Source organism: Columba livia, chromosome Z, assembly GCF_036013475.1.
Source record: "Columba livia isolate bColLiv1 breed racing homer chromosome Z, bColLiv1.pat.W.v2, whole genome shotgun sequence".
In the NCBI taxonomy this organism is placed as follows: Eukaryota; Metazoa; Chordata; class Aves; order Columbiformes; family Columbidae; genus Columba; species Columba livia.
Window position 1 is genome coordinate 4,371,536 of NC_088642.1, and position 18,286 is coordinate 4,389,821.

Sequence of the window (18,286 nt, forward strand, 5' to 3'; positions counted from 1 at the left end):
CTGTCAAAAGAAAGAAGAAGAAAAAAAGGAAGTTAGCACACGTATACATACAGAACATGAGTGTGGAGATGACTGATGTGGGTCACTCTTGGGCTTCCCCTGTAGCATCTCAAAGGCTTTCCTTGAAGCAAAATGGGAACCGAGGATGACCAGTGTTTCTGAGGGCTGGATCTGGTATAGCTAAGTGAGGAACTATAGCCATGTGTGTTGCTAAGTTGATGAAAATGGATATTAAAAACAAACAAACAAACAAACAAACAACAAAAATGGTGTATAAATGCAAATGTTTTCAACTCTGGACTTGGGAAATAGATGAGGGGGTAACCGGCTCTCCACACCTATGAAAATCTTCATTATTTCAATGTGCTTGTGGTCACAAGGATTTTTAGGGGGAAACTAAAATGAATGCAGACACTTGCCTCAGGTTAAACAGTAACCCAGTGATCAGAGCACAGAAGAAACGGTGTTGCCTTGTGAATCAGATAGAATCTTCAAACTCCTTATTTCCCCAATTCCCAAGCAAGAAAGAGGTGCCCTTGGCTGCCAGCTGTTCTGACCCTGCTTTGGATGAGTTATTCAGTATGTGCTGGGCCAAGCACACACTACCTAAAGCCCAAGATGCTCCGTGGGATGCTGGAAGTGCCAAATGATCCACTTGGATCTTTTGCAAGGGCAGGTCAGGGACCTCAGTATTGAGGGTGATGGAGAAAACCTAAACTCAATGTTTTCCAGAATGCCTCATGCCTTGGGTACCAGGTCTGCTCTGTGGCAAACATTTGGATTAACTGAAGCAACAACTGTGCTCTCACCCTTTCAAATGTGGGCGTAATTAAAAACACCATAGATTAGACCCTTCGAGATGGAAGTACTTGTATTTGGTACCTTAGAAAATCTTGGTCAGTCAGTGGGATAAGCTGTGAATATTCAACTGAGGCAAAAAGGTATATCACTCAATGATACAGAAAGATTAAACCAAATTCCAAGCATTTGGTTAAAAGAAAAAAAAGAAATACACCTGAGGTGCTCTTGCACGTGTCAAGGTGCTTTCATACGCCTTCCCTAAAATTCCCCACAGAGACACCCCTTTACCCCACCCATCATGGTAAGCCAGTTTAGGCTACAAAATTACCAGAAGAATATCTCACAAAGAAACAAAGATGTTTTTTGCTACTTTAGCAGAAACGGCTCGCCAGTAGATCAGAGGAGCATCACTTCTGTCATGCAGAGAAGGAAAGAAAAAGGCAGTGCCAGGAGTAGGTGCTGGGAGTGCAGAACTACTCCTTCACCAATAGCTCCCTGCGAGATTATCTCTGCTCCACTGCCAAACCCCACCCCTCCACCAACTGCAAGCGAGATCTGAGCACAGCCAGGGATTTCCCAGGCCATTCTTGGTAGCAATAAACCGTAAAGGGGAAACAAAAAATGATCTTGCTACCTATCACCAAATCATAACAACATTGTCAGTGTAGACTATTCTACTTTAAAGCACAGCTCATCAAGAAAAATCACATGCCCTTGTCCCACTGGCTTCTTTCTGCTTTTTAAGAATACTTCTCATGAACTTAAAATTCAAAAAGAAGTAATAACATGCACCTTATATTAGTTATATATCCATATTTCATTTGGACTATGGCCATGGGTCACTTGTCTGACCCTGGCACATATGGCTACTAATGGAAAGTCTTAAGCACTCTAGAGCTCCGTGATATCGCTGGGTAACCTCCACCCAGGTCCAAGCAGACACAAATTCAAATAAAGTTCCCATAAATAGCACAAGCTGATAGCCCAAGAAACAAAACAAAACAAGACAAAACAACAACAAACAAACAAAACAAAAAAAAAAAACTGTCATAGAGCCTGAACTGCCAACTGGCCTTAGAAGTGGGTTTTGTAGTTCACAGGAGATAGAAGTACACCATAAAAACACTTGTGCTTAAGTTGCACATCTTTGGGCAATAGGGAGGAGATTCATTTCCCAGAGCTGCTGCCACTGGTCTCATTTAAGGTGATCTTGAACAACTAACAGACTCAAGGTCTCCTGCACACCTGCCTTGACTCACCCTGTGGTCAGCAAGTCTCTCCATTTCACCACCTGTGAAACAAGGATAAAGCTTACCTCATTCAAACCCATTGTAGGGGGGGGGTTAGTTAATGCCCTTGCATAGTTTTGAGCCCAAGTGTTTACTGTGTGGTAATCACTAATTACTAACACAATCAGTACATTAAAGCCACCCAGTTACAAGAGGCTGCTCCACCTAATTGGCTGACCTTGCACCTCACCTCCCCTATGCCCCTTGGAGGTGATGAGAGTCAGGGTTACCTTCCTCTTCCAACCAGTCTAATTAAAAAAAAAAAAATAATTAAAAAAAAGGCCGTCCTGTTTATCTGTCATTTTGTATTGTTAATCTCCTTGGAGAGGGACGCAATGTACACACACTCCTCAGCTGCAACACAAACATAAGGTGGTAAAAGCTCAGTGGTGCAGCATTCCAGGGAGTTACTGCTCTGGTATGCACGCATGTACAATGGGCACTCTGTGCTGGCCTCCACCCACAGGCTTTTAACCTCTCTCACTGCTGGTAAAAAAAGAGAAGGCTTCTGGCAGACAGCATCTAGCTCTGTGGGCAGGGCAGCAGGATGAGCCCACAGCTACCAAGGGTGCAGGGAAGGGACCACAGCCACCGTCGTAATGGACCAGCTCCCTTGGGACCTTGTGTCGAATGGGTCCTGTCACAAACTCATGCTTCTGAGCTGGGAAGGGTCTTTCAGGTTTAGAACCGTTACCTTATGTTTTATGGAGGGTGAATAAAACACTAGGTTTCTTCTCCAAAGAGTGGTTGTAGGTCTTAGACCTTAGCTTTGGGTCACGATGCCCAAAAACACTCACCCTGCTTGGCCACATGCCTCCAGGTCGGTACAAAAAAGCAACAGATGAATAAAGTCATTGCATTACACTCATGTCAGGTGAGCTCACACTAAATCCACCTTAAAATACCACTTAAAAATATCAGCCTCCTGTTCTGCTGACAGCCTGCAGATGATGATATCACCAGACCCGCAGGTAGCAACAAATAACCTTGCACTCAAACACCAAGCAGAATTAACTGGGTCATTGTTTTAGGTATCTCCTTACTCTCCTCCAGGGTTAATAGTTAAATGACTTGGGTGCAGGGACATTATACTTGTCTTTCTTGTTTGGGCAGGCTACCCGCACCTTGGCTAATTAGAGAACCTCACTTCAGGCTTCTGAATGTGTAACCTCTTTTGGAAACCTCCTCATCTCCCCTCTCCAGGCTGGCTTCAAGCAGAAGCGCTGAAGGGACAGCAATGAACATTTTTCCTCCAGCAGCTCTTCTGCCTTAACTGGCAATGTGCAGATCTGGAAATCTAGGAAGGAACTGGATTTTCCAGGAGACCTCTAGCTCTATTTTAAACACCCAAGAGATAGGGGCAGTCTGTACTTCTAAGTGTTCACCTAAACTGCCCTTGCAGGCCTCCAAGGCTCACCAGCATCAAGTCATGTTCAATAAGCAACTACAGAGGCATTTTACCATCCAAATTAAGCTCCCAGAGGAAAGCGTTACTGCAGACTTCCTGCAGTCAAGTTAAATTTGAGGAGGATAATTCACAGGTGAATGACAACAAATTTCACAGAAGTTGGCATTAGCTCTTAATTAGAGAGAGATTCACACTTCCTCTGATAAGTACTGAGAAATAATCAAACACCTTCGTGCTCAGCCTTGCTATGGCTTCTCACACATTTCTTACGGGTTCCTCTGGGCACCTCAAACACAATTCTGGAGGCAAAGACCTGAGTACAAGACTTTCCTTTGGGTCATACTGGATGTCTCCCAGTAAAGGCTCTGAATACGCTTCCTTCTCCAGCCTGGGGCAACTCCTCAAGTATTCAGATACCAGAGTTATAACACAATTAAAGTGAAAATTTGCTGAGGAGGAAAACAAAAGTGAGAGACCACGGGTACGGTACGGGGTGGGGGAGACACCCAGCTACTTGGTGTTCTCTGTGAAATGAAAGTGGGAACAATACTTGGCACAGCTTTTGCCCTACGCGCAGAAGCAACCACATTAGTAAGAAGCAAACACTGATTAGACAAATGCAAACAAGCCAAGTTCAGCTGCCCAGTGTTTGTGCTACTGCTCTGATTTGCTTGAGCACCAGCAGATAGCTCAGGGTAGTAGTAAGAGATGCTGCCTAATTCCCTTAATACACTAATCGCAGCCATACCTGTAGCTACTGAAAATGCATAAATTTTATCCATAGAGACCAAAAAAGTTCTGTTGAACAGGTTCAAGTGAGGGGAAACTGAGGCACAAATCTGAGAGTGTCATAGTGAACGTGAATTGCAGCCCACAGCTTCTCAAACCCCATGTCTATCATGTTGCCTTTGGATCTCATATTCTCTCATGTGACATACAGTTAAATCCCTAATCTCTGCAAGATGTCAGAAATACTGGTAGCCTCTTTACACACCATCTTTTTAAAACCATTCACCACAAAGCACTGGAGGCTATACAGCAATATTTAATGATGAGCTATCACCTTTCACTCCAAAAATTCCCAGGTTGTTTCCTCGATTATATATGCCACTGCTGAAATGCAGCTGCCTCTGGGGTAGAGGCCAATGGACAACCCACATTACACCCAAGGGAAAGTTTTGGTCAGAAACCTGCTTTTATGAGAAGTGTCAGTGAAACTTCAGAACCCATCAGGGGACATAACAGCCTGGCATGCAGCAAGCTGCACTGAACTCAGTTAACCCACATTAAGAATACAAAAAAAAAACCCCAAACAAACAAAAACCAAAGCAAACAAACAAACAAATCCAAACAAATAAAACAAAACAAAACAAGTCCAGCCTATTTCTTCATTATTGTTTTACAAAAGCACTAGGAATTTCAAGCACGGTTGTGGTCATGGTCCATGCACTGCGAGATCACCAGCAGCACAAGTTGAATGCAGATCAGGAACAGGCATCTGATCATACTTTTATGGAATGCACCAGAGCACACAAGATGGGAGTTAAGCCTTTCTTCATGACAACTTAAAGGCAGTTCCAGAGGATGGGTGACACATGTGAGCCATGAAGCCAGTGTGGTGCAGACAAGTGACACAGTATGATGAAACACAAAATCTGCTGGGATAAAATTAAGCCACAGCAAATTTTTTTTTTTTTTTTTTTTAAACAAATTTGAACCAGGAGAATGAGTTTATACTGGATCAATATCATGCACCAGTACCTTTTTGAATCTGATGCTCAGAGCCCTGAAGCTCTATTATCACATCTTTGGACCACAACCTTAGATATTTCCTGTGACCATGATACTCTGAAAGAACAACCCAGCTCTGGGAAGAAGCTGAAAAAATGATTATGACAGCTGTTTTCCATGCATGCTACACATTCCATAGGAAACAACCTCTCCCTTTCAACTGGCTTCTGTCAATGAGGACAGAAACAAGGTAGAAGGACTTTCCCTTCAAGCAAAGCAAATGAATATCATCTCAATAAAGAATCAGAGATGGCCTGGTGATGTCAAGATCCTCACCAGACACAGCCCTGAGCATCCTGCCTTAGGTAACCCTGGGCTGAGCAGTGTGGTCGACTGGACAATCTCCAGACATCCTTCCAGACCCAGACATTCTGTGCTTCTGTGGCGTGGGCTTTTTTTGCTATGTCCAGAGCTGGGCAAATTGGCCTCTCTACTGCATGACAATTTTAAATACGCTGCTAAAATTCCTACCTATGATATCACCAGATATAGGCATTTATAAAATAGATGTGGGTATACAACAGGTACAGTATGAGATCCTCAGCTGAGAAGAACAATTGCGAGCAGAATGACCATATGTGAATGTCCATAATCCACAGATTTTTTCTAAGAAATAACTAACTAACTATGGTATGTGATTCATTGACTGGGTGAGTTAAATGAACAGGGGTTTACACAGAAGAAAGGTGCTTCCTCTCCATGTGGTCCCCTTGCCTCCAACACTGCTTTTGTTCCAGTCCTTACACCTCTGCCTCTGATTATGCATGGGTTATGCAAGGGATTTCTCTGAAGGGAAGGGATGAAAGCTCTCCCAGATGTGGTCTATCCACATGAAAACAAGGAGCAAGGATTAATGGTAGTTACCAGAACAGTAGAATGTAATCTTCACTCGTTTCTATTGGATTGGCCTGCCTCTAAGTGATACCAGCCCTCTGCACCCACACCAGCATGACTGAGTAATGCTGACTGATGTCTCTGCCTCTGCGTGCCGAAGTCCAGGAAAAGAAGCCAGGAACAATTACACTGGAGGGGAAAAGACAAGGTAACTCAAAGATCTCCCATAGCCAGACGAGGCTGAAAGCATCCTCCCAAGATAAAGAGGCAAAAATAAATGAAAGCCCAAGCATATCCATAATTACAGAAGCATGTGAGTGTGCACATTACATATATGTGTATCTGTCTTCTCAACATAGAGGCATTAAGAGGAGATTACAGAATCATATTTGACTCCATAATTAGGTTTGAGACTCCATAATTAGATCAGGTAGTCACCTTTTCTATGTAAATAACTAACTTGTACAACACTGAAGGGAGGGCCAACTGAATGATTAAACAACTGACACGGCCATAAATCACAAGGCCCATAAAACCAACACTGCGTAAGGTGCAGCTGTGGCGACAGCCAGCATAGCAAAGCACCCATCTGTAGTGGACAAGAGATGCCCATCATGTTGCCTGGGACTTTACAAGCTTCTGCCTGAAAACTGTGCCAAGGTTTTATAAATCTACTCGGTTACATCCTCAAGCTGTATCTGGCTGTTGGGAAAGGGAGTATGGTCACCAGACCCGTAAGCACCTCCTGATGCTGACTTCTGGTCTCTAATGGAGCAACCTCATCCCACTTGTGCCCTCTGAGACAAGTGCTGCTGCAGGACTGCTGTAGAACTGGGTTCAGTTCAATGGATTTACATTTCTGAATCAAGGAGTAGCATTTGATCCCAATGACATCAAGAGTTGGTGTGTTATTTTTACCCATTGCCCTTGTGAAGAATAGGCCTCCAGGACATTAGAAAACAGAATGAGATGCCAACTGTGCTCCAGCTCATTATAACACAAAGAGCCAACCAAGGAGATTCGTTAGATCAATACCAGGTTGCTGAACTCCCAGACCAAGCATCATAATAAAACATAATCAAAGGTGACTTCTAAGATGATTCAAGAGAATACCATTAGCAGTATACTGGTTGCAGCAATGTGTGCTACTACAAGGATAAAACTTGTTCCATTAACAACAGCCATAAAACCATTTGGGGAAAAGTGTCAATATGCATGAGTAGAGGACTTCAAATGCTTACTCCATTCTAGTCAGCTCTTGCCAAGCGCACCATCCTGGAGGTGGTGGTAGCCACTCCAGGCTACAAGTGGAAAGTTTTATGGGTATTTAGGGAAAGGTTATTGGCACAGAGATCAGCCACAGAAAGCAAAACTCTGCACAGTTCCATCATCTGTGTTACCAGACTTTCCTAGACCAGCTCATCAGCTCTGCTCTTGGAGAGCCGCCATCAGACACAGTAGCCTCCTTCTAACACGGTTGTGCTAGGGCAACAATCTCTCCTTCTCCTTCTGATCAAACATTTTCCTCTGCACCCTGAGACATGTGGAAAATTATTTCTTTATATAAATCACTAATGTGAGGTTTTTTTTTATTCACGAATGCTGCCACAGGACTCATCTTTCCTCCTTTTTTTTTTTTTTTCCTTCTCTCCATTATTTCATTTTCACTTGCACAAGTGCCAAATACACCAGCTTTCCCTCCCTTCAGGAAAAACAAAGAAATAAATAAAATAAAACAACACATCTGATAGGGAATGCACCAGGTTTTGGCTCAGCATCCATTCCTCAGAGCTATAAGCAATGGCACAAGGAGGATCAAAAAGGCTTTGGTCCAGGATCTATCCTGTGCGCAGTCCAGGGGCTGTACAAACAACACATCCCATGTTACTCAATTCTGCATTCTTCAAATGAGGTTAGGAATAAGAAAGGTTGGATATTTTCCATGCAGGCTTGCACTGTGCATTTCCATGCTAAGTAAGTGGTGGTAACTTGCTTGGTGCTGTACAACGTACCAAGCGTCCTCAGCATCAATGGAGGACTGTGGGAAAATAGGGCATATAAGGGGCATGCAAGAAGAAGAGCAATAATTTGGGGTATTTAGAGGAAGGCATTGAGACTGCTTTTCCTTGCAAAACATGTTAGTCCTTTGGCTTTGAGTAAGGAGAAGTGTCTGGGTCAGCAAAAGAAAATAAAAAGAAGTGCCTTTAAAACCTCATAGATTGCAGAAGAAAAAAGCAGGAGGCAAAAGCAAGCACAGGACACAAGCGGGTGCGAATGGATGAGCACAGGGCAAAGAGCAGAACATGGTGCCAGGACAGTGGCGTTAAGAGGCATAAACGTTGGTCTGGAGCATGCTGGTGGGAAGACCTGAGGCCAGGAATAAAGACAAGGTAACAGACAGCTGCTATAGGCAAAGCAAAGGAGAAGCTTCACCTCTAATGAGGCTGAAGAGGAAGCGGTTGCAGAAGTGCTGTGAGAAGTTGAGTCAGACAGGAGATAAAAGCCTGCTGAGTACCTGCATGCCCAAAAAGCCTCTTCAGCTGAACCACTTCACTGTACTCTGTGCAGCTTTGCACACATTTGACACCCTCCCTCACTCAATCCAAACAGGTTTGGGAGCATGAGGTTTACGACTCACATCTCTGTTTAAGGAGGACTATTACTTTGGGTTGCTATTCCCTTGTAATGCCACTGACTTCAGGAGGATGTTAAGGGTCAATTCAGTGGAATCCCAAGGTTAAGTCATTCATGGGTGCTTTCTCTCTGTGTTAATGACATATGGGTCTCTCTTGCCTAATCTGAGTCCTTCGCCTAGGTCTCAACCAAGCAAAGTTTGGTCTGTGGGCTCTGATGGGTCAAGACACCCCTGAACTAAGGCATCCGTACTGGAGATGGATGCAGGTTTGGATCAGGTCCCATTGCCTACCTATGGCCATATTGCAGCTCACTGCTATTTTACTGTTGCTCACACTATTTTTTTCAGATGTTTTCTCAAGGGCCCTGGGAGGTCTCTTCACTAAGCTAAGCCCAAAGAAAATGTTCTGGCCTGAAAACCACACTTAAAAGTTGGCATGTTTTAAGAACAGATCTCTCTTCAACTCCGATAAATGGAAGGAAAAGCAGGACCTATGTTCCTGTGACTACCTCCTATGATACAGAACTGAGATCTAATGTAAACCAACACCTATAGCAAATTACATTTGTGACATTTATCCAGCAGGATTTGCAGGGACAGTGCGCCTCTGTTTAAGTCAACTGACTGAAAGATCTCAACCAACTTTAGGATGCCTACAATGACAATTAAATTGTCATGGCTTTGGAAATGGTGACCTTCATTTTTTCTTGTACCACTCACACACCAAAAGAAGACAGATGCCTTCAACAAGCCCTATGTTTATATCCATTTATCAGCTCAAAGTCCAGCAGGTTAGACTGCTGCCCTCTTTAAAAGCGTGTGGTTAGAATAATTTAAAAGGGAAAAGTGGTTCCTATTCTTCACTTTTTCTGAATAAATTGGGAAAAATAAGGAATGACTGACAGCTGGAGAGAATTTACTCAGCCTTTCAGGAAGAAAATTGCTATCAAGCAAAGAGAAAGCATGACATTTTCAAGCCCATTAGGTGAAGGTTTGTGGAAGTTACAAGGACATGAATATATGGGTTAATATTTTAAACTGTTTTGCAACCTTTGGAACAATGGGCATGTATAATAACACTTTTCCCAAATGGCTGCTGTAATGCTTTACTGTATACAATCCTGTTTGAACACCTACTAAACTCTCCCAGTTAAGCTTCACATCTCTGATCCCTTCTCAGAAAGAACTGAGGAATTCAGAAGAGAATTATTCCCTTGTACAGAATTCTATTGAATCCCCACTATAGAGCTCCATAGGAAGGCTTTAGAGAAAAGAAAAAGAAAAAATAATAACAAAAAAATAATAATAAATGAAAAAAAGCTACAGGAAGGATTTACTTGTCTAGCAAACTAATAGGATTTCAGAGGAGTTTTGGAGGAAACCCCACTGCATTCTCCAAAGCCAAAAGTCTAGCAAGACTCAAGGAGAGGTAGGCATGGATCACAGCCTCACTGCAGAATATGCGAGGTCTGGAAACACACAGGGAAGCTGGGCCAGTATCCAAGCCTTAAAAATCACATCAGTAGGATATCCAGGATACATGGATACAGATGGAGGAAAGACATGCTTGTAACGCCCTGCAGCTTGACCTCTGGTTTTAGTATCATCATTTTCTTCCTTCCATCTTAAAACCATCTTTCCCATCTGCTGAAATACCAGGACAGAAACTGAATGATTCATTGTACACATATATATCTCTCATTTTTAAAGGTTAAGACTTACAAAAGTATCAAAGTCACATAAAACCTCAGGCTTCCAATCTTTAACCCATCTCTAATTTTGAGGTATTTAAGTGAGCCCTGGGTTACCCCATGCTTGCTTACTACACATTCTTCTGAACAGCTTTCCCAAGTGCTATTACAGGAGATACCATACTGCAGTGGATGGAACTTTCTGCTCATCACTGCCACATTCACAGAGCCTTAAACTGTCCAGGACTGCACAGCAAATTCACAGCAATTCACTCCTTCAGAAACAGTGAGAAGCCAAATAAGTCGCACCCACAACAGCTTTTAGCTACCACTCCAGTATTCCACTCCGCCAGGCGTTTGCATCCCAATATATCATGCACTGCACAGCTGAGCCTTGGGCCACGCTGTGCTCTGGTATTCACCAGTGTGGGTCAGAGCCTCACCACAACCTTCTGACCTTGTCTTTGCATGGAAATTGGCTTCTCCACACATTGAGCTTGCTTTCAAAAAAAGTGCATCAGATTCACCAGCCCTACATAGGAAACACAACTCAGGCTCATCCTTACTGTCTACATAACTCCTTTTTCTCTGCAAAACCCCTGCACTGGACACACACATACATGAGCCTCACCACTGTTGACACTCAAAAGCAAGAATAAACCTGACCCTGGGATCTGTGAGCAACACCAGTGACTGTATTCCCAGAGTAGGTCTCTGGCCACCTTCCTGTTTTGGCACCTTGAGCTTCAGCCCCATCACTTTCCCCTCCACTTCTGAAGTTGGCGGGGTCATCACCACACACTGCCAACAGCACAGGGGTTGGGTGAACAGGCAGCTGGACAAAGATCATAGAGATACAGAGACCTGAGACCTCGCAAATATCCCCAGCTGGACTGGGAAGAAAACTAGAGCTGTAAAGATCATAATCAAGCCTGGATCAAATCCTCGCAATACTCAGGCTGTTTGAGGTCCAGAGTTTCAATTTGGCCTTCTGGAGAGAGAGGTTACTAACCTGAGAACAGGTCGAAATTTTCAATTTTGTAAAAGACAACAAAAACCTAAATAAAATAATGTCAGAAAATTGTTTTTCATATCCAGCTGCCCCACAGTTTACAGTAAAAGCTCATCATTGTGTTCAGACAATCTGTGCTGCCAAGTAAATCCAACTCCAAAAGGGCAAAATAGCCCCTAACTCTGCTCTCTCTCAAGAGCTGATAAACAGAAATTACCACCTCCTACTTCCTTCACACATTTCCTCAGCTCTGAAAAACAAGCTGCATTATTCTCTGACTTCTTCCATTCAATCTAAGAAATTATTTTGCCTTCCTTTTTTTTTTTTTTTTTTTCTTTTACCCCCCCCTATTTATCCCATCCACTTTGCTCTCTCTATGACCAGTTAAATGACAATGCAGAATCCAGGTGCCTGCTGGGGACCTGCATATCTTCCCAGAATCCAGCAGGTCTCTAAAACCAGGTCTGAAGATGAAATGAACTTTTGAAGCTGTATCAAGTGAAGCCTTCACATTGGGAGAAGGAGAAAGAAACCATCTCTAAGGGTTTGAGTACACCTCAGATGCAACTGTGTTAACAATGCAAAGAAGGCAAAGCAGTCCTAACCTTCAGAGTTTGGAAATCATTTTCAGATCTGACAGTTCCCCCAGGCTAAAACCTGGAGCTGAGGAGTTTTAAAGCCCATCTTTAATCAACATGACAATTTCCAAAATGGGTGAGTAATTTTATTTCCTCAACAAAAATAATGGGAAAATAAACTTTTTTTTTTTTTTTTTATTTAACAGGTTGGAAAAATAGAAAGTAATAAGAACAGAACCTATAATAGCAGCAAAACCAGTTCCAGTAGAAGCCACAAGCTCTACAGTAAAACACTGGGAACCTTCTCCACTGAAGTTCTTTCACAGATTCTCGCACTTTTGTGAGGCTTTGGACTAGCTCTAAACCTTGGATAGATGCTGCACTAAGAGTGCCCAAACTTCCCGGCAATGAGGCTAGATCTTGCCATGCATTTCACCTGGCCACCTGGCTTCTTTATGTACAGATCTGCTGGCCTTGACTCATAATCAAATGTATGCTTAACTGTGGCACTTACACACTCAAAACTGTGTGTACCTATATGTTCTGGCAGGCAAAAATGACAAGCCAAATTTTCTGAATATGGCTTAAATCCTGTTAAGTTGGCCCTCCTGTGGGCCATGGATCACAGAGCACATTCAACATCATCACAGACCCACAGATCACAGATAGTCCAGAGATGGGTAGCTAACGGGGAGCAAGAAAGACCCCCTAGGCATACAATTAAACAAATCAGTCATCAATTCACTGGGAGAGCTTTCATTTACATCACAGAAATCTATTGGATCCCAGAACTGTTTTTACGTGGTTCATTAGACAATAGCCTTTCTTGCTACTAGTTGGGTCAAGAGTCAAAACTGCTGTATAATTGCAAGACTCAGAGCACAAGGCCAGAGTTTTTCAGTCCTGAAGGGTGTTGTCCAAAGGGGAAAGAAAACAGAAGGGAAAGATTATGTGTGAGCAATTGAGTCCTACTGAGAGGGGCAAAAAAAAAAGTCACTGAACTGGGATTAGCCAAATCTTGTAACGGAAAACAAGAGTCCTGTTGGTAAGCTGGCACTTACACCTATGAGATGTGTGTGCTGGGGGTAAGGAGCTCAAAGGATGGGTCAAAACAGACCAGAAGAGAAGATTAAGCAGCATCTGAAGCCAAAAAATGATGGTTGGACCTTTTCATGGATTTAACTCCTTGAGTTGATTAAGCACATGGCAATAGCAGTTATTTGAAAAGAATAGTTCCCAACTTAATCAAAGTACATTATTGGAAATGATACTGAGGAACCTCAGTAGAAAACCCCAGTAAATATAAATTCAAGCTCAGTTATTATTATTGTTAATAATAAATTGTGGCCACTGTTTCTTTGTTTGCCAACAACTAGCATAGTTTATGGCTCTACACAAACCTAACACACCATTTTATTACATTTCAGAGAGTGCATCCTTCTAAAATGATAATGTGTTAATAATCTATGCTGGGCTTTTTGGCAGGAACCAAAGAGCTCAAACAACTTGAAATAACATCAGCAAAAAATTATTTATTCCCCATCCCTAGTTGCAGAGAAAACAGAGGTTTTTTTGGCTCAGTTACTTCTCAATAGATTTCTGGTTTCAATTAAAACTTTGAGTCTGAGAAGTTAGGAAAAAAAAAAAAAAGCCAAAGCCAATAAGAGATGGTAAAGAATTCTCCATTCACTGAGTGTTTCTGCCTTTTTTTTTTTTTTCTTTCCCTGCTTTTACATAACCCTTCTGAGTTAAGATCACAGATTAAAGTACAACTTCATTGTTTGGAGAGGTTTTTCTCCTTTCAGCTAAAAATCAAATGGAGATGAAAAATGTTTCTCCTTTGAGCAGAAAGAGCTGCTGACTGAGAGGAGTAATCTCAGCGAAGGCCGAGGAAGTGCAGAAAGGTGTGGGTGAAATAGCCACTTGCACATTTTCCCTGATAGACATTTTTTTCTCCCATCTGCGATAAAAGGTCTTAGACACTTGTTTCCTCAGGTTCGTGCTATCGCTGCCTAACGTTAGATGGCCGATTATATCATTACCGTAGCCTGCACCAAGTTAGTCCTGGCTGCAGGGGCTGTCGGATCAATAATTATTCCCATTTGGGTCCATAATATTCAACACGGGATTGGATTTGCCAGCAGTCCTTTACCCATGAAATCCTCCTGTCAATACGAAAAGGATCAAATTACTTTCCCTGACAGCAGAGGACTAGCAGGCTCAGCGCTTTGCTCGCCTCGCACATCCTTTGCGGTTTGACAGATGGACACACCAGGCACCCCGGCGGGTCCCCCCGCCCCGGCCCGGCCTGGACCCGGCACGGCCACCGCGGCTAATGAAACACCTCTGCTTGCGGGGGGAGCAGCCCTGCCCGGCTCCCCCCTACCTCCCCCCCATCCCCGCCGGTCGCATTGGTGTGTGGCGGACTCCTCCCAGTGCCCGGCTCGGCTCGCCTTGCTCACGGCAGCCGCCTGCCCTCACCCCCAATCCCGCGGAGGGGGCACCGCCATCCCCCCCAGCACCTAGATGGGCTGGCAATGCACACCCCACCCCCCCCGCCCCGCTCCCCAGCCGCCTTTCCATGCACACCCTCCTCCGCGGGGAAACCCCCCGCATCTCTCCTTGAAAACCCGCCCGGGGAAGGGGGACCTGCCCGCCGGGGGGTGTCGGGCAGGGTCCCCCCCACCTCAGGCGGCCGCTCCCGGCGGCGAAGTGCCCTTTTAGCATCAGGCATCAGGCCCGAGATTATCAGGGCCGTTTATTTGAAGCGGAAACGAATCGGAAATCCTTCTCTCAACTGCCTTTTTAGACACATAAATATACACAGGCAGGGGCAGGCAGCGCGGGGACCGCCAGTGCCCGGTGTGATGCACACACACACACACACACACACACACACACACACACTCTCACACACACACACACAAACACACCGGGAAACAAGGGTGGGAGGGGGCCCCCGCCTCGCCGCAGGGACCTGATTACCCACTGCCCGTCAGGGAGACCCAGCGAGGAAGGGGTGTGAGTGTCTGTGAGCGTGTGTGTGCATGTGTGTGAGAGTGTGAGTGAGTGTGTGTGCACAGAGGTGGGCAGGGAGCCTTGCGCCAGGGCTGGAGTTGACAATAGCCGCCCGCGGCTACAGGCTGCGTTTTGTCTCCCCCCCCCCAATATAAACACCTCCCGCCTCCCCTCGATAATATCGGCGATATTCAAACCGCCCAAAGCTGAACTCCACTTCCATCCGGGGGGAGGGGGAGAGGGACCACCGGGATCATGGGGGCGGCAATCACCCGCTTATTAATAACGATTATTAAGGCGCCTCACTTCGCAACCGAGCAGGGGGAGAGGGGGGTCCCGCATTGCTAATTACTCCCCCCCCTTTCTCCACCCCTCGTCCCCTCCACACATACTTCTTTGCTCCTGCAAATATCTGCTTTTCGAGGCTGCGTGTCCTTTTCAATGTCAAAACAAGCGCGGGGCCGCGGCGGCCTCCGCGGGGCAGCGGCGCTTCCCGCGCCCCCCCGCACCCAGCGCCAAGCATCGCCGCGGACCCCCAAGCACACACACACACTCACACACACTCACACACACACAAATCCCCATAAGGTTACGATGTTGCTCTCTAGCTCCACTTAACCTGCAATTTACGAAGCGGAGGGGGCTCCCCCCCTCTCCTTTCCACACACACACACATAGCTGCCACCTACCCCCGGCACCGTCGAGGAAACACTTACAGGCTAGCAAAGCGGGGCGGAGGTGGGGGGGATATGGAGGGGTAAACGCGTTATACAAACTCCCAAAAAAATTGCAACCCCTTCCCAGCAGCAAGGTCTTAACACACCCCCCCCGCCCAACCACACACATACACACCCCCCCACCAGCCACAAAGCATGGGGAGGAAAGCGGTCGGAGGGGGAGAGGACTCGCATGCATTGCACAGCGGAGAAATATTCCTTCCCCCCTCAAATAAATAAAGCCCTTTCCGCGCCATTGCGAAGTCACAACACGAAAAAAAAAAAAAAAAAGGAGACGACATTAACTTTTGCATGCAGAGGGGAAAAACGGGGGGGGATGGGGGTGGAGGGAAAAGAGAGAGGGGTAAAACCCTCCTGCAAACCGGATCATCAGGACAGACCTTTCCTCGATGGCTCAGGATTTTTGTTGCTTTTTTTTTTTTTTTTTTTTTTTACTAACCCATATCCCCAAAACGGCAGCGAGGGCTTCTTAGCAGCTTCCTCTTCTTCTTTCTTCTTCCTTCTCCTCCTCCTCCTCTCTCGGATTCCCCCCTTCTTGTCTCTTCTCTTTTAGATCCCGGTTTCAATCCCTCGCCACAGCCCCCAAAGGTGCTTTTGCTTGTGTTGCGGCAAACCCATGGCGGTGTTCATCTGTCAGATTAGGGGAGCGCACGGCCGCGCAGCACACGCAGAGCGGAGAGGGAGGAGGGAGGGGGGGAGGAGGGAAGGCACCCGGAGAGAGGGAGATGGACGGACAGACAGAGGGATAGATAGCTCGATAGATAAATGATAGATAGATAGATAGGTAGATAGATAGATAGATAGATAGATAGAGTGAGATAGAGCGAGAAGGGGGGAAAATGGCGTCTTGGAAGACGGAATCCCAGAGTAAATCAAATTAACACGCAACACCCAGAGCAGTCCCGGCTAATTTTAGCAGGATCCAAAATAAAATGAAAAGGAAAAGGGGGGGTGGGAAGGAGGAGAAGAAGTGGGGGCTGAAAGAAAGGAGAAGGGGGAAAGAAAAAGAAGAAGAAAAAAAGGGAGAGCAAGAAAAAAAAAAAAAAGAAAAAAATCAATGCACTGGATAAAATCCTGGATTTGAAATCGATGTTGCTTGTCTCTGTCTCTCTGGTTCTCTCGCTTTTCCTTGTCTTTTCCTCTTTTTTTTTTTTTTTTTTTCTTTTCGGAGAGGGGTCGTTTTTTGCTTTCTGTTTGTTGTTGTTGGTTGTTTGGGGGCCTTTTGAAGGGGGCGAGGGGGGAACCGTTTTCGGTTTTGCTTTTCCCGGCGAGTAGTTTAAAAAAAAAAAAAAAAAAAAAAAGAAGGAAAAAAAAAAAAAGAAAAGAAAGAAAAAGAAAGAGCAAAACCCCGAGACGAGAAAAAAGGCTGCTTTGGCGGCGAGGAAGCTGTTCCCTTTATTCTGTCTCTCTCTAGTCTCCGGAGCGGGCCCGTGCTGGTGCCGGAGCTCCGGCGGGTGCGGGGCTGCGGCCGCCCCGCTCCCCCCGCCGCGCCGCGCCGAGGGAGGGCAAAGGGGAGGCGGGGGGAAAAAACACCCCCTTTTCCTAACGGGCACGGGATCGGTGCTCACACACACACACACCCCTCCTTGCTGAGAGTACAGTCTCGAAAAGGGGGCGTCTAGGGGCTGCTTTTTTTTTTGCTCCCCGCTGGATTTCCCTTTCTCTGTCTTTTATTTCGTCTTTTCGTCTGGTTCCCCCCTCTCTCCCTCTCCCTCCCTGCAAGGGGCTGCGATTTTTTTAAGCAGATCTGGGGGCTCGATGGCTCCGTTTACTCTGTCTTCCCCTGTTTCTCTCGCTCGCTCCCAGAGTCTTGCAGCACCGGGGAGGCAGCGGGGTGGGGGGGGCGGGGGGGCAATAAATGGTAATGATCAGGCTCACACAGAGACACACACACACACACACACACACTTCCACACACACATACGCACACTCGATGTGGCTGCAGTGTTCAGCCCTGGGTTAATGTACTCAACAGTGCCACTACCTGACACAACAGCAGCAGTGATGGGGGCGGGGGAGAAAAGGCAGAGAAGGTGAGACTCAGGTTAGTGGTACTTATCCCACTCCAATCTCTCCCTCTCCCACGTTTCCCCCCACCCCAACCTTTTCGCAGCACAGCCCCTGCGGGCTCATGACTTATGCAAGAGATTTTTCGGGTTACAGTGACTGCTGTTCTGACCTGAGGTGAGGAACCCCTTTCTGGGGCTAGGGGAGACAAGCAACACATTTTTTAAGGATTAAAGCTCCCCCCCACCTCTCAGTGTGAAGCAGTAACAATGTCCAAAATACATCACAAATTCAGCTCTGGGCCAGAGGAAATGTACAAAATCAAGTCCTTGGGCTTTTGCTTTCCTACCCTTCTTCTTGCAGTGCTGTAGATGACCCTGATGTTTGGTTTACCAGTCTGGCAAACTGTTACTCACAGGAGTGAAATGTTGACTTGCCTGTGTAATCACCCAGGTGACGAGGAGGAACCCCTAGAAAAATGAGGG

At 45.5% G+C, this 18,286-nt stretch overlaps 1 protein-coding gene across 12 annotated transcripts in view; it reads right to left on the reverse strand.

The window, feature by feature from the left end:
* The window catches only part of SETBP1 (SET binding protein 1), a 266,895-nt gene extending 249,333 nt beyond the window's left edge, over positions 1–17,562 (reverse strand). For 2 of the 12 annotated variants that reach the window (XM_065046915.1, XM_065046914.1), the window contains exon 1: positions 16,234–17,511. The gene's annotated coding sequence lies outside the window, so the exon portion shown is untranslated. The other 10 variants (XM_065046913.1, XM_065046911.1, XM_065046909.1 and 7 more) reach the window with 10 other exon arrangements.
* Between the last annotated feature and the right edge of the window lie 724 nt (positions 17,563–18,286).